Raw genomic sequence first — 14,966 nt, 5'->3', positions numbered from 1 at the left:
TGATGAAATTGATGGTTTTGTTGCAAAGTTTGCAGACGATATGAAGATCGATGGAGGGGCAGGTAGTTTTGAGGAAGTAGAGAGGCTACAGAAGGACTTAGATAGATAAGATGCATGGGCAATGAAATGGCAGATGGAATACGGTGTTGGGAAGTGTATGGTCATGCACTTCAGTAGAAGAAATCAAAGATTTGACTATTTTCTAAATGGAGACAAAATACAAAAAACTGAGGTGCAAAGGCTCTTGTGTAGGATTCACTAAAGTTTAATTTGTAGGTTGAGTCTGTGGTGAGGAAGGCAAATCCAATGTTAGCATTCATTTCCAGAGAAATAGCACAGAATGTAATGTTGAAACTTTATAAAGCACTGGAGTTTTGTGAGCAGGTTTGGGCCCCTTATCTTAGAAGGGATGTGCTGAAACTGGAGAGGGTTCAAAGGAGATTCACGAAAATGATTCCAGGATTGAATGGTTTGTCATATGAAGAGCGCTTGATGGCTCTGGGCCTGTAATCACTAGAATTCAGAAGAATGAGCGGTGACCTCATTGAAATCTATTGAATGGTGAAAGGCTTTCATAGAGTGTATATGGAGAGGCGTTTCCTATGGTGAGAGACTCAAAGACCAGAGGACAGCCTCAGAATAAAGGGGCATCCTTTTAGAATGGAGATGAAGAATTTATTTTGCCAGACAGTAATGAACCTGTAGAATTCTTTGCCACAGGCATTAGTGGAGGCTAAGACTATGTATATTTAAGGTAGAGGCTGATAGTTTCTTGATTGGTCGGGGAATAAATGGATATGGGGAGAAGGCAGGAGATAGGGGCTGAGAGGAAAATTGGATCAGCCACAATGAAACGGCAGTGCACTCGATGGGTCAAATGGCCTAATTCTGCTCCTATGTCTTATGGTCTATGCCCTCTGGTATTAGGTATTTCTACCCTGGGAAAAAGATATCCTTGTCTACTCTGTCTATATATCTCATATTCTTATAAACCTCTGTTCGAGAGAAAACAACACAAGTTTATCCAGTATCCTGTGATATAGCACATGCCCTCTAAACCAGGCAGCATCCTGGTAAACCTCTTCTTCACCCTCTCCAAAGCCTCAACATCCTTCCTATAGTGGGGTGATCAGAACTGTGTGCAAAACTCCGGCTGTGGACTAACCAGAATTTATGAAGTTGCAACATAACCACTTGACATTTGAGTTCAATGCCTCAACTATCATCAGTGCCTCAATGCCACACTATCAACAATGTAGGTATAGGAGCTATGAACTTACACTTGAATATATATTGCTTTTAAGGACTTCCTACCAGCTCCCCATTCCTTTCCCTTTAAACACCTCAGAACATTTAGCATTTTCTTATTTTTGGTTATTATTTCCTAAATATATGTTGACCATGTGAGTCTTTTATCAAACTAAATTCCTAAAAATGTAAAGGTATCCACACTTTCTAATTTGGTACTATAAAGTTTTGGTTTTAAGTTGTCTCTTTCAAATGAGAAACATTATTTCAGATTTCTCTGCTGAAAATTTGAATCCCCATTTTGCTGGCCATGGAGGAGTTTAAATATGGAAGAAAATGTTGAACTCAAATAGGTCAAGGATAGTGGAAGCAGAAAAACCAATTGTCTTGGTTCTTGATGTGTGATTGAAGGAGATGGAGGTTGCCATTTTGTGAAGCTGCTCTGTAACCTCCATCTTGTGAACTGTTCAAAAACAGATTCTTGCTCTGGGAAAATATAATCAGAGCAATTGAATGTGGACACAAGGAGTTTTTACTACTGACCTGCTAAACCTGAGATCATCCTCATATAAGCTGTGTATTGTGCACAATGGATAAGAGCACAGATAGTGTTTCAGGCCGAGACCTCTCTTATCAGATTCCCCCTTCTCCAGCCCATATCTCTTACACCAATCAACTTCCCACTTCTTTACTTCACCCCTTCCAGTTTCACCCATCACCTCATGTTTCTTCCTCCTCTCCCTCCACTATTTTACTCTGACTCCTCATCTGTTTTTTCTCCAGTTCTGATGAACGGTCTCAGTACAAAACATTGACAGTACTCTTGTCCATAATGCTACCTGGCCTGATAAGTTCCTTCAGCATTTTGTGTGTGTTGAGTGACCTGGTTTAACTGGTTTGAACCAGAATCAAAGAGAACAAAAAAAGTCACGTAAGACATACAGTTGTGTAAACCTTGGATGACATCCGATGGGGAGGTGTTATAGTTCAGTCCAATAACCCATAGCCAATAACACTAAAATGAAACATTTGAATTGGTAAGGAATATAAAAGCAGAGTCTTGAAATGCAAAATAGCAATAATTCCAGACATTCACCATCGCGAGGAAAAAACTCCAGGCCAGGGGCTTGTAGAAGAAAGGATCAATCAACTAGCAAACAGAGATCCCCTATTTCAGTGTAATAAATTGGAAAAGTGGTCTGAGTGAGTATTGGTAGAAAGGGAACAGTAGAATTCATGTTTTGAGTTGTTGACCTGGGGTCAACATAGTTATGTTGTTGTTTGAGCAGAGACAAAAAAGGGTGAACTTTGATTAATCAACAGTTGCACAGTGAGTGTCCTAACTTAGTGCCTTTGATGAATGGTCAACAATTTTAATGCCTGCCCTTAATTATTGCCTCTAGAAGTTTCATAGTCATAGAAAATTAAAGCACAGAACCAGGCACTTTGGCCCATCTAGTCTGTGCTGATTCATTTAAACTGCCTACTCCCATCAACCTTTACCAGGACCATAGCCCTCCATACCCCCACCATCCATGTACCTATCGAAATTTCTCTTGAACGTTGAAACCGAGCTGGCATGCACCACTTGGCAGGCAGCTCATTCCACGCTCTCACAACCCTCTGAGTGAAGAGGTTTCCCTTCAAGTTCCCCTTAAATTTTTCACCTTTCACCCTTAACCCTTGACCTCTAGTTATAGTCCCACCCAACCTCAGTGGAAAAAGCCTGCTTGCATTTACCCTATCCACACCTCTCATAATTTTGTATACCTCTATCAAATCTCCCCTCCATCTTTTATATTTCAAGGAATAATGTCCTAACCTATTCAATTTTCCCTTGTAACTCAGGTCTTTCAGACCTGGCAACATCCTTGTAACTTTTTTCTGTACTCTTTCAACCTTACTTACAGCTTTCCTGTAGGTAGGTGACCAGAACTGCACACAATACTCCAAATTAAGCCTCACCTACATCTTATACAACTTCAACATAACATCCCATCTCCTGTACTCAGTATTTTGGTTTATGAAGGCCAATGTGCTTAAAGCTTTCTTTATGACCCTACCCAACTGTAACACCACTTTCCATATTATAAATTCCACACTCCCACCCCTTTTCCACATCACCCCATCACCCACAAATAATGATACTCCGATACTGTAGTAAGAATCCTAAAATGTTGGCCAGAAAGCATGAGGAGCAATTGCTGGGATCAAATGTTTGATGTGCAGGGGAAGCATGACCTGGGTGCAAGGTGACCAAGGTATTGTCTCCGCAGACCTAGGCCTGTAGAGCCTGAGGCAACTATCACGCAATGGATCGACCTGGAGAAAGGATTGACCCAAGCAGGGGTGGAGTGAAGTGACCGGGGTATAAAAGAATGAGCACACCGGTGGTGAGGTCTCTTGGATTTGGGCTCACTACAGGTTAGGTCGCGACTGACGTGGTCATTGATCACCTATGGGTCGAATGGAGCAGGATGCTGAGGTTAAACAGGTTCAGGCATGCTTCCGAGATAAGTACCACTAGTTGTTACTTAGCAATAAAGTGTGTTATGTGCGAGGCTTATTTCTATTGCATCTGCGAGCAGTCTGGAACTTAAGGCACCACAGATAATTTATATTGGAAAATAAATCAGTTATCATCACAGCAAATAATAATAATGGACTTCCCTGAGGGGCTCAATTTTCCACAATTTATTTGCTTGACATCAATTTCTCTACATGCACCATGATAGATTACGAATTATAAAAAAACATTAATCCAATTTAGCATCCAACCTCTGATTTCCACTGTATATTATTTGAATTCTATAATTATATAACTGAATGTGACAGTCACTCTCTCTCGCTCTCTCTTTCCCCCCCTCCTCTCTCCCCCTCCCTCTCCCTCTCCCTCTCCTTTTTGCTCACTGCTCCTGAAGAAAGGTCACTGTGCTTGAATGGTCTTTCTCTCCCTCGATGCTGTCAGATGATGGCCCTGAATTGTAGGTCTGTAGCTTGTGGACTGGGCTGCAATTCTACGGGACTCTTTCGATTTTGTGTTTCTGTATTCGGTGTTTTCTTTCTTGTTGCCGTTTGTGCAACTTGTTTTTTGTGCGTGGGGGGGGGGTTGACGTTCTTGTTGCTGTTCGCGCGATTTAGTTTTTTGCGCGTGGGGGTTGATGTTTTTCATTGAAAGGGTGTCATTGTTTCATTGCTGTCTGTGGAGAAGATGAATCTCAGGGTTATATAGCGCAAACATACTTTGATAATGAATGTACTTTGAATTCTTTGATGATCTAACCCTCCTTCCACAATATAACTTATGCTTTCTCTTCATCAGAAGTGACTGTTACTATGCTTCCTCTGTCCAGCTGAGCCCTCCTGTCAGCATCACGAGTGAACTCAAGTTCAGGAATCCCAGAGACTTCAGCAATTCAAACAAAAACAAAGATTTATTACAGAGATTACCAACCAAACGATCAAGAACTCAGGCAAACTATAATGAAACTTGTAGAACTGAAATCACTCATGATACACAGAAGAAATCGGAGTTTCACCAGGCAGGGGTCCACAATGACCAAGCAAAGAGGGGTTGGCAAGCCCCCCTGAAATACACCCAGGGGTATGTCAGAGTTCAGGACCAATCAGACATCCCCAGTGCTCGGATGAACCAATGATACCCAAAGACAACAACTACCATGCTACAACACACACAAAATGCTGGTGGAACACAGCAGGCCAGGCAGCATCGATAGGGAGAAGTGCTGTCGACGTTTTGGGCCGAGACCCTTCATCAGGACTAACCGAAAGGAAAGATAGTAAGAGATTTGAAAGTAGTGGGGGGAGGGGGAAATGCAAAATGATAGGAGAAGACCGGAAGGGGTGGGATGAAGCTAAGAGCTGGAAAGGTGATTGGCGAAAGTGATACAGAGCTGGGGAAGGGAAAGGATCATGGGACGGGAGGCCTCAGGAAAAAGAAAGGGCGGGGAGCACCAGAGGGAGATGGAGAACAGGCAAATGACTAAATATGTCAGGGATAGGGTAAGAAGGGGAGGAGGGGCATTAACGGAAGTTAGAGAAGTCAATGTTCATGCCATCAGGTTGGAGGCTACCCAGCCCGTATATAAGGTGTTGTTCCTCCAACCTGAGTTTGGATTCATTTTGACAATAGAGGAGGCCATGGATAGACATTCCTGTTCTGACATGGCCTCCTCTTGTGGCATGATGAAGACACCCTCGGGATAGAGGAGGGCACGTTCCATCTGGGTAGCCTTAAACCTGATGGCATGAATATCAATTTCTCCTTCTGCAAATTTCCCCCACTTCCTCCATTCCCCACTCTGACCTTCACTTGCCTATTACTTCCCCCTTGGGTCCCCTCCTATGGTCTACTCTCCTCTTCTAACAGATTCCTTCCTCGCCAGCCTTTTATCTTTCCAACCCACTTGGCTTCACCTATCACCTTCTAGCTATCCTCCTTCCTCTCCAACTACCCCCCCCCACCTTTTTATTCTGGCATCTTCACTCTTCCTTTCCAGTCCTGAAGTGTCTCGGCCCAAAATATCGACTATCTATTCATTTTCATTGATCCTACCTGACCTGCTGAGTTCCTCCAGTATTTTGTGTGTGTTGTTAGGATTTCTTCCTGGTTTACATATTGAAAGTACGATAGCTTCTTCCCATGCATTAGGAAGTTGTCCTTTATCCCCATATGTGATTAAGTAACTTCTTTTCTTTTCTCACTCAAACTAGATAACAAATTCCACCCCCCTCCCACATATTCCCCACTCTCACCTTTTACCTCTTCTCATCTGTTTATCACTTCCCCCTGAGTCCCTTTCTCCTATGGCCAACAGATCAATTGAACGGATCAACTGTTCAATTATTTCCATCATAGATGCTACCTGACCCGCTGAGTTCCTCCAGCATTTTGTGTGTGTAGCTTATCTGATCCTCTGCAGGGGCTGGTGTCTTTGCCCTTCTAAGAACACTATTCAATTCGGTTATGGTGAATAACACATTTAATATTTCCTGCTATCTCTAATGCTTCCAATTTCTCTCATAATGTTTCCTCTCTTTGCCTTTTTCCTTCATTACTCATATTGTTAAAACTGTTATTTTTAACAAAAGTTTGCATTAGCGTTTCTGCTTTCTCTGCATTCAATACTGCTGCACTCTCCCCATCACTAAACACTGGGTATCAATTTCCATTCACTCTTTTTATCATCTTCCAAACTCTTTCATTAGGCAGCACACACAAAATGTTGGAGGAACTCGGCAGGTCAGGCAGCATCGATGGAAGCAAATAATCGGTCGATATTTCGAGCTGAGACCCTTCTTCAGGGCTGGAAAGGAAGAGGGAAGATGCCAGAATAATAATGAGAGGGGAGGGGAAGGAGGATAGCTGCGAGGTGATAGGTGAACCCTGGTGGGTTTGAAAGGGCAAGAGCTGGAGAGGAAGACATCTGTTAAGAGAGGAGAGTGGACCTTAGGAGAAAGGGAAGGAGGAGGGGATGGGGGAAGTGATAGGCAGGTGAGTAGAGGTAAAAGGTCAGAGTGGGGAATAAAGGAAGATGAGAAGGGGGAATTTCATTATTGTTAAGAGAAATTGGTATTCATGCCATCAAATTGGAGGCTACCATTAGGCATATGTATTCCTATGGAGTTGCAAAACTTGCTCCTACATCCCTGTTTTGCCTTTCAAATTGTTTTCCTTATGATTGCTTGCATCTTTTTACACTCAATTAATTTGTGAGAATTGTGTGTCCTCTTTGACATTCTAAATACTCCATTATAATATCTTGTTGCTTCCCCACATTCCCTTGTGCATCGTAGTACCATTTTCTTTTCAGCTCTATTCCATTTCCTTGGTATACTTATTGTTGCCACTGTCATCCCTCCTACCATCTTGTGATAGAAAAGATTCACATCCTGATTGATTTCAATATTCTGTATTTCCCAAATTTTCCTCAGTCAGCCTTTTCAAATATCCAGCATTCCAGCATACTTCCCTGATTTACCACTATTGCTATTCCTGTTCTACGTAATACAGGATAATGATCAGCCCCAAGGAAGAGCCTTGGCCCAAAGTGTTGACTGTTTATTCATTGCTAAGGATGCTGCCTGACCTGATGAGTTCCTCCAGCATATTGTGGGTGTTGCTCTGGATTTCCAGCATCTGCAGACTTTCTTCTGTTTAGGGAAGTTATATCACTGCCTCTCATTGTCTGTTTGAAAAACTCCCATGAACACTTTCCTAATAAAAACCATAAGATATAGGAGCAGAATTAGGCCATTTGGCCCATCTGGTCTGTTAGACGGTATTCTGGAGTTAGGGTGTCCAGTAAATATTAACTTCACCAGCAATCAATCTTTAGGCATAGATTGTAGATTAAATTTGAAATGCAGCCCTGAAAAATTGTCCCCTGAAGCTACAGACTGGAGTTGTTTGCAAACCAGACAATGCTGATTAACAATCATTTTGAGTGTCTGGAATGTGGGTGCGAAGATGTGTGAAAACTATATGCAATTCAAAGGAAGCATTGTAAACATATTGTAACTATAGAATTGTCCTGCTGTTACTTTTGATCTTTAGCATATAAAAATGTCATATAATATTTGGTTGTGAGGCCTCTTCCTGCAGCATGTTTTTGTTGAATAAAACAGTTTAATAGCATCAATGTCTCTCCAGTGACTTTGTTCACAGTACAACAGAATCTGCTCCAACATTTCATCATGGCTGACCCATTTTTCCTCTCAATCCCAACCGTATCCCTTCATGCCCTGACCAATCAAGAATCTACCAACCTCTGCCTTAAATACACATAAAGACTTGGCCTCCACAGATTCACCACTCTCTGGCTAAATGAATTCCTCCTTATCTCCTCTCTAAAAGAATGTCCCTCTATTCTGAGGCCATGTGCCCTGGTCTTAGACTCTCCCACCACAGGAAACATCCTCTCCTCATTCACTCTATCGAGGCCTTTCAACGTTTGATACGTCCCTGGGAGGTCACCCCTCATTCTTCTGAATTCCAGCAGTGCTGTAGCTATTGTTAAATCAATTTCGGATTCAAAATCTGCTTTTAAAATTTTCTCTTGCCCGACATCCATTATTTATACATTCCCGATTTTATCTTTCTGTAGGTTCTTTTATCACTGCTCTATTCATGTCATCTTGCTCCCCCCACAATGTGCTGTGTGCATTAAAATCCCCACACCATACTCTGATTCTCTGTGTAACAACTTGTTCCAGTAAACAAATTTCTAACTTTTTTTTTTACAAGGATTAATGATTTTAATTTTACCTCCCTTTGCCCATACTTCGATTACTGTGTACTCTGATTCTTCTCCTTTTTTTAGCTCTCTATATTTTAAACCCCTCTTAATAAAACTTTCATTTAGGTTCCTTTAATATCAAAGAATGTATACAGTATACAACCTGAAATTCGTACTCTTCACAGACATCCACAAAACAGAGCCCATAGAATGAATGACAGAAACAGTGAAGCCCTGAAACCCCCTCCCCCACCCTTCACAGAAGCATCAATCCCCCTCCCCCCACCATGCAAGCACAGCAAAAGGCCCAATAGAGACTTATTCCAGAGGCCATCTAAACTACAGTCAATAACCCAGCACTTCGGTATCTCAGACAGTCCCAGTCCCAGTCCCTCTCCCTCTCCCTCTCCCAGTCCCTCTCCCTCTCCCTCTCCCGGTCCCACTCCCTCTCCCAGTCCCAGTCCCTCTCCCTCTCCTTCTCCCTCTCCCTCTCCCACTCCCTCTCCCAGTCCCAGTCCCAGTCCCTCTCTCTCTCCCTCTCTCACTCCCTCTCCTCGTCCCAGTCCCAGTCCCTCTCCCTCTCCCTCTCCCAGTCCCTCTCCCTCTCCCTCTCCCGGTCCCACTCCCTCTCCCAGTCCCTCTCCCAGTCCCAGTCCCAGTCCATCTCTCTCTCTCCCTCTCTCACTCCCTCTCCTGGTCCCTCTCCCAGTCCCTCTCCCTCTCCCTCTCCCGGTCCCACTCCCTCTCCCAGTCCCAGTCCCTCTCCCTCTCCTTCTCCCTCTCCCTCTCCCTGTCCCAGTCCCTCTCCCTCTCCCTCTCCCTCTCCCGGTCCCAGTCCCAGTCCCTCTCCCTCTCCCTCTCCCACTCCCTCTCTCACTCCCTCTCCCGGTCCCAATCCCAGTCCCTCTCCCTCTCCCTCTCCTAGTCCCTCTCCCTCTCCCTCTCCCAGTCCCACTCACTCTCCCAGTCCCAGTCCCTCTCCCTCTCCCTCTCCCTCTCCTTCTCCCTCTCCCTCTCCCACTCCTTCTCCCTGTCCCAGTCCCTCTCCCTCTCCCTCTCCCACTCCCTCTCCCGGTCCCAGTCCCAGTCCCTCTCCCTCTCCCAGTCCCAGTCCCTCTCCCTCTCTCTCTCCCGGTCCCACTCCCTCTCCCTGTCCCAGTCCCTCTCCCTCTCCCTCTCCCACTCCCTCTCCCAGTCCCAGTCCCAGTCCCTCTCCCTCTCCCTCTCCCTCGCCCAGTCCCAGTCCCACTCCCTGTCTCCCTCTCCCCCCATTAAGGGAGAGAGGTTGCTCTTACAACAGTGAGAGAGGAAGCCAGCAGCTCATTGTTATGACACTAAGCTCTTCCACTTCACTTCTCCAAGTCCCCAGCATCTCGAGGACCAGCAGGCACACACAATCCATCAAATGAGAGAGGTTCCATCGAGTAGAGGGACATTCTTCGACAGCAGCCGGCAATTGGCAAGCACACTGCGTACTGTCTCAGCGTTTCTGTAGCACAGCGGTTAGTGCAATGCTTTACAGCACTGTTAAACTGGGTTCAATTCCCGCTGCTGCCTGTAAGGAGTTTGCATGCTCTCCCTGTGACCAGGTGCTCCGGCTTCCTCCCATAGACCAAAGATGTCGAGGTTGGTAGGTTAATTGGTATTGTAAATTGCCCTGTGATTAGGCTAGGATTAAATCGGGGGAATGCCGGGCGGGGAGGCACGAAGGTCCGGAAGGACCTATTCTGCGCTGTATCTCAATAAAAAAAGCAAACAAGAATTTGCACACCCACCCCCTTTTCCACTAACTTAATGATTTCTTACACTCTGACCAGACCCTGGCAAAGCTATCTTTCTCACTGCTGCCATCAGGTGGAAGGTACAATTCACATCACCAGGTCAGGAACAGTTACTACCCCACAACCATCAGCAAAGGGGAAACCTACACTCACTTGCCCATCCATTGAGATGTTTCCACAACGAATGATCTCACTCTTAGTACTCTTTATCTTGTTGCTTCGTGCTCTCGTTAGTTTTGGCTATTTATTTATATTTGCATTTGCACAGTTTGTTGTCTTCTGCCCTCAGGTTGATCTTTCACTGATCCTGTTATAGTTACTGTTCTATGGATTAACTGAGTGTGCCCACAGGAAAATGAATCTCAGGGTTGTATATGTTGACATATATGTACTTTCATAATAAAACTTACTTTGAACTTTGAACTTAATTTCAAAATCTGGTGTTAGTTTAAGGCACGATTCTTTCACAGATACTTCCAGTTTCTCAGCAAAATCCCTCACATAACTCAATTCCTGTTCATTAGCTATTAAATTCTCGCATTCCACTGAAGAATTAACGGGATTATTATTAGTTACCTTGCGGGTAAATGATTCTAGGATTGAAAGGCTTATCTTATGAGTAATGTTTTTGGCTCTGGGCCTCTATCCACTAGAATTCAGAAGAATGGGGGGGTGGGGATTCTCAATGAAACCCATCAAACGTCAAAAGGCCTCGAGAAGAGTAGATATGGAGAGGATGTTTCCCATAGTGGGGGAGTCGACGACCAGAGAACAAACCGTCAGAATAGAGGGGCATCCATTTAAAACAGAGATGAGGAGGAATTCCTTTAGCCAGAGAGTGGTGAATCTGTGGAATTCGTTTACAACAGGTACACTTAAGACAGAGGTTGATAGATTCTTGGTTAGTCAGGGCGTGAAGGCGAGTAGGCAGGAGATTGGGACTGAGAGGAAAATGGATCAGCCATGATGAAATAGTGGAGCAGTCTGCACTGTATCTCAATAAATAAATGATTATTAATATAGCAGATGTGTTATCAACCTTTTCTCCATTCCTCACTGCTTTCAATCTCTTTATCTCAGTCACCAATCATAAATTAATATAATTAATATTTTCCTTTAGTTCCCCCAAGTCAGGAGTGACCAACTTTTTACATTCCGTGTGTCAATGTTTTCACGCATGAGTTCAGATGTGCCATACAACTACAACAATTCAATTCTTCTAAAAGTATGCTAACATAGACATATTCAGCATTCTTACATGATATATTGATTTAATATAAAAGCAAGATAAACATTATGTACCTTAATGAGACTTAAGAAATATATTTTGTCTTCTTTTGATTTCTTCCTTTTTCCTTAATCACGTATTCTTTCCATAACTCAGACCCAAGCACTAGCTTCAGTTTTCCTTCTTTTGCAGTCTGATGTTGTGTTATATAGTGTCTATTAAGATCATGTCTTCTAGTTTTTGAGAAAGTGCTTTCATAAACAATGCACATCATTTGACAGACCCGCTATAAGTAAGAGTTCATTTTCCCACTGTTCATTGAATTCACGCTTAGTATCACTTTGTGCTTTTCTTTTGCTCATTTTCTTCTGCACTGTGATGGGTGACTGAATGTGAAAACAAGGCTTAATTTTCAAAAAAGTACAAAACTGCAAATGTTCACAAAGGACAAACAGAGCACAACTCCGTAGCGCACAAGTGTCAATTGTAAACTGACTGGGAAAAGCCTGCAACACACTGCTGGTGCAGGCACCTGGTGCCTCAGGATCAAACAAGTATCAAATATGCATTGAACAGTTATGGAATGACTGCAGAGCAAAAGTCCTTCTTTCCTAGTTTGACTCATTGAACTTTTTTTTAATTGAAAACAGATTAATGTGAAAGAAGATAACATTCGCCAAAAGATGCGTATGAAATAATAAAATCACTAAAAGTAATTGCTTTTTTAGAATTATTCTCAGTAAAACTCATTTCTTGCTCTAAGCTACTTGAATTCCTGTTAGAGATTTTTTTCCTCTACAAATCGGTTTTTGGTTAATACTTTTTGCACGAGTAGGCTTACTTGTTAATTATTATTACTGGGGTGCAATGTGCCACTTTTGACGCATGCGCCATAGGTTGGCCATCCCTGCTCTCAGTTTTCTCCAATTGTTATCCCCTGTTACATTGGACAACAAAGATCTTGCTTCCTCAATACTTTTGGGTGTGTCTTATGGATTTTGGGCTCCTGATCATGAAAATATGCATGAATATTCCATAATATGCCCTATCTTTTAAAAAAAATCACCAATATTTGTTATTTTAATTCATAATTCAAGTCACTTAAAAAGTTGTCCACAATGTAAGCGGCAAAGTTTTCTATCTTGCCTGGGCATGCTCAGACAGGGTGGATGCTGCATGGCAGTACAGGGTTTAGAAGGGCTATAAGTTTCAGAAACAGCATCAGAATCAGGTTTATTATCACCGGTATGTGACGTGAAACTTGTTAACTTAGCAGCAGCAGTTCAATGCAATACATAATCTGGCAGAGACTAAAAATAGTAATAATAAATAAACAAGCACGTCAATTATGTATATTGAATAGATTTTGAAAAAACATGCAAAAACATAAATACTGTATATTTTTAAAAGAAGTGAGGTAGTGTTCATAGATTCAATGTCTATTTATGAACCAGATGGCAGAGGAGAAAAAGCTGTTCCTGAACGCTGAGTGTGTGCCTTCAGGCTTCTGTACCTCCTACCGGATGGTAACAGTAAGAAAAGGGCATGCCCTGGGTGTGAAGGAGTTTGATATTTGAGACAGATGCTTCCCAGAATTACTGATTCCAAGAGTGATGAAAGGACTTTTGTTGGTACACAAATTAAACAGATCATCAACGACAGGTAATTTGAAGAATTTCTAGCGGGAGTAGAGAACATCACATGGAAGACATTTAAGAACGTTGTTGATCATTTTCTTTGGAACTGCAGAGTGCTAAACGACGTGCAGCTGAAAGCCAACATGTTCCAAGTGTGAAGTGCAGCATGTCAGTAAAGTTTAACTTTCTGCATTCCCATTTAGATTTCTTCCCTGCAAATCTTGGCGCTGTTAGTGTCCAACATGGTGAAAGGACATGACAGGCACGGAAAAACAGTATCAAGGCAACTGGAATCCATCAATGTGGCTGACTATCGTTAGATACTTAAGTGAGAAGCCTCAGACACTGAGTTCAAATGAAAATCATCAACGAAACATTTTTAGCTTAGTTGAACTATTGCAAAGCATCAGCATCATTATGCAATTAAACACATTATATTCAATAAAAGTTAATTTTGTGTTTCTTCAAATTCCTACATGATACAAGTAGCCTGAAATTAGGTCTGCGTTCAGATTCAGGTGATCTATCAGAAACAAAAAAAGTTCTGAGGAAGCAACACGTTAAAAAAAATTGTTGTCCAATGTTATGATCCCTTTAACACTATTTTCCCCCTAGCATTCTCTTTTCTATAACCTCTTTCACCAAAATTTTGTACCTTCATTGCTTTGTCCCTCAGCTCCAAGTTTTTATAAACAACCAACAGAACTCCATCTTTGCCATACTCATATGCCCTATTAGATTATTAGTCAGTGCTACTGGACTCAATACTCCACTCCCTTGCTTAAACTTAATTTACCACCCTGGCATTTAGAGCAACAGTGAAGATCCTCCATCTCTGCTGGTGTTCAGGGCTTCCTTCCTCATGTCAGTAGCTTCCTCGCAGTTTTCACTACTGTCAGGCATGCAGGTCCCGGGTGGAGACCAATACCTTCGCACTCAGATGTAGAAGGATTCTTTATTGCTGTTTCCATAACAATTTTGTTTGACCAGTCAGGGTTATTAGCCCTGAGCTGAATTCCTGGACCTGAAGGGCTTAAACTTAAACAGCACTTTAAACTCCTCTTCTATCACCATCCTTCGAGTTGATCTTTGTCCTCTGTCCTTGTTTATTTCTACTTTTCCTATCAGTCTCCGCTTTCTTGCACTCCTTACAACCTCCTCTTCCGTCCCACCACTACCTGCTGTCACAGTTCAGATTGTGCCTAACCGACACTTCTGTCACCCTGTTGTCGCTCTGAATGGTGCTCAGATTCCAACTGTTCTCGATCCGCAACCCACCCGAACCTCTTGACCATGTCTGTGTGCTTTGAGTTGCTGCCACATGATTGGCCGATTAGATAATTGCACGGTCGAGCAGGTGCCGAGGTGCCCCTATCAAAGAGACCGCTGACTGCGTTTGCATCACAGGCCCGGAGCGTCAGGGGCAGAACATTCGAGATTCAAGATTGTTTAACGCCACTTCCAGTTTGCAAGTGTCAAGGAGCGCAAAGTAATTATTACTCCAGATTCCAATGCAGCACTAAAAAAAAGAACACAATAACAAAAAGAAAGACAATTAATATAAATATATCCAAAAGCTTATATACATATATTGATTGTATGTCCAAAAAATGATCTGGAACAGGGAGTGGTTGTGTGTGATGTGCACTCCCAGGTGTTTGAAGTTGATAACCATCTCCTTTGTCTTGTTGACATTGAGGAAGAGGTAATTTGCCTGCATCACGCCTTCACCCCTTTCACCTCAAAGATCAAAGGAAACTTTGTTGTCAGGGTGCATGTGTGTCACCATATACCACCCTCACTTCATTTTCTT

General features: G+C 42.8%; 1 protein-coding gene across 1 annotated transcript in view; it reads right to left on the bottom strand.

Annotated features, from left to right (window-relative positions):
• LOC140715944 (uncharacterized) overlaps positions 1-12,549 on the bottom strand; it is a 62,653-nt gene extending 50,104 nt beyond the window's left edge. The window contains exon 1 of the mRNA XM_073028532.1: positions 11,591-12,549. The gene's annotated coding sequence lies outside the window, so the exon portion shown is untranslated. The remainder of the gene's footprint in view (positions 1-11,590) is intronic.
• Between the last annotated feature and the right edge of the window lie 2,417 nt (positions 12,550-14,966).

The sequence above is a fragment of the Hemitrygon akajei genome, chromosome 24 (assembly GCF_048418815.1).
Source record: "Hemitrygon akajei chromosome 24, sHemAka1.3, whole genome shotgun sequence".
NCBI lineage: Eukaryota > Metazoa > Chordata > Chondrichthyes > Myliobatiformes > Dasyatidae > Hemitrygon > Hemitrygon akajei.
This window is presented reverse-complemented; position numbering and strand designations above follow the sequence as displayed.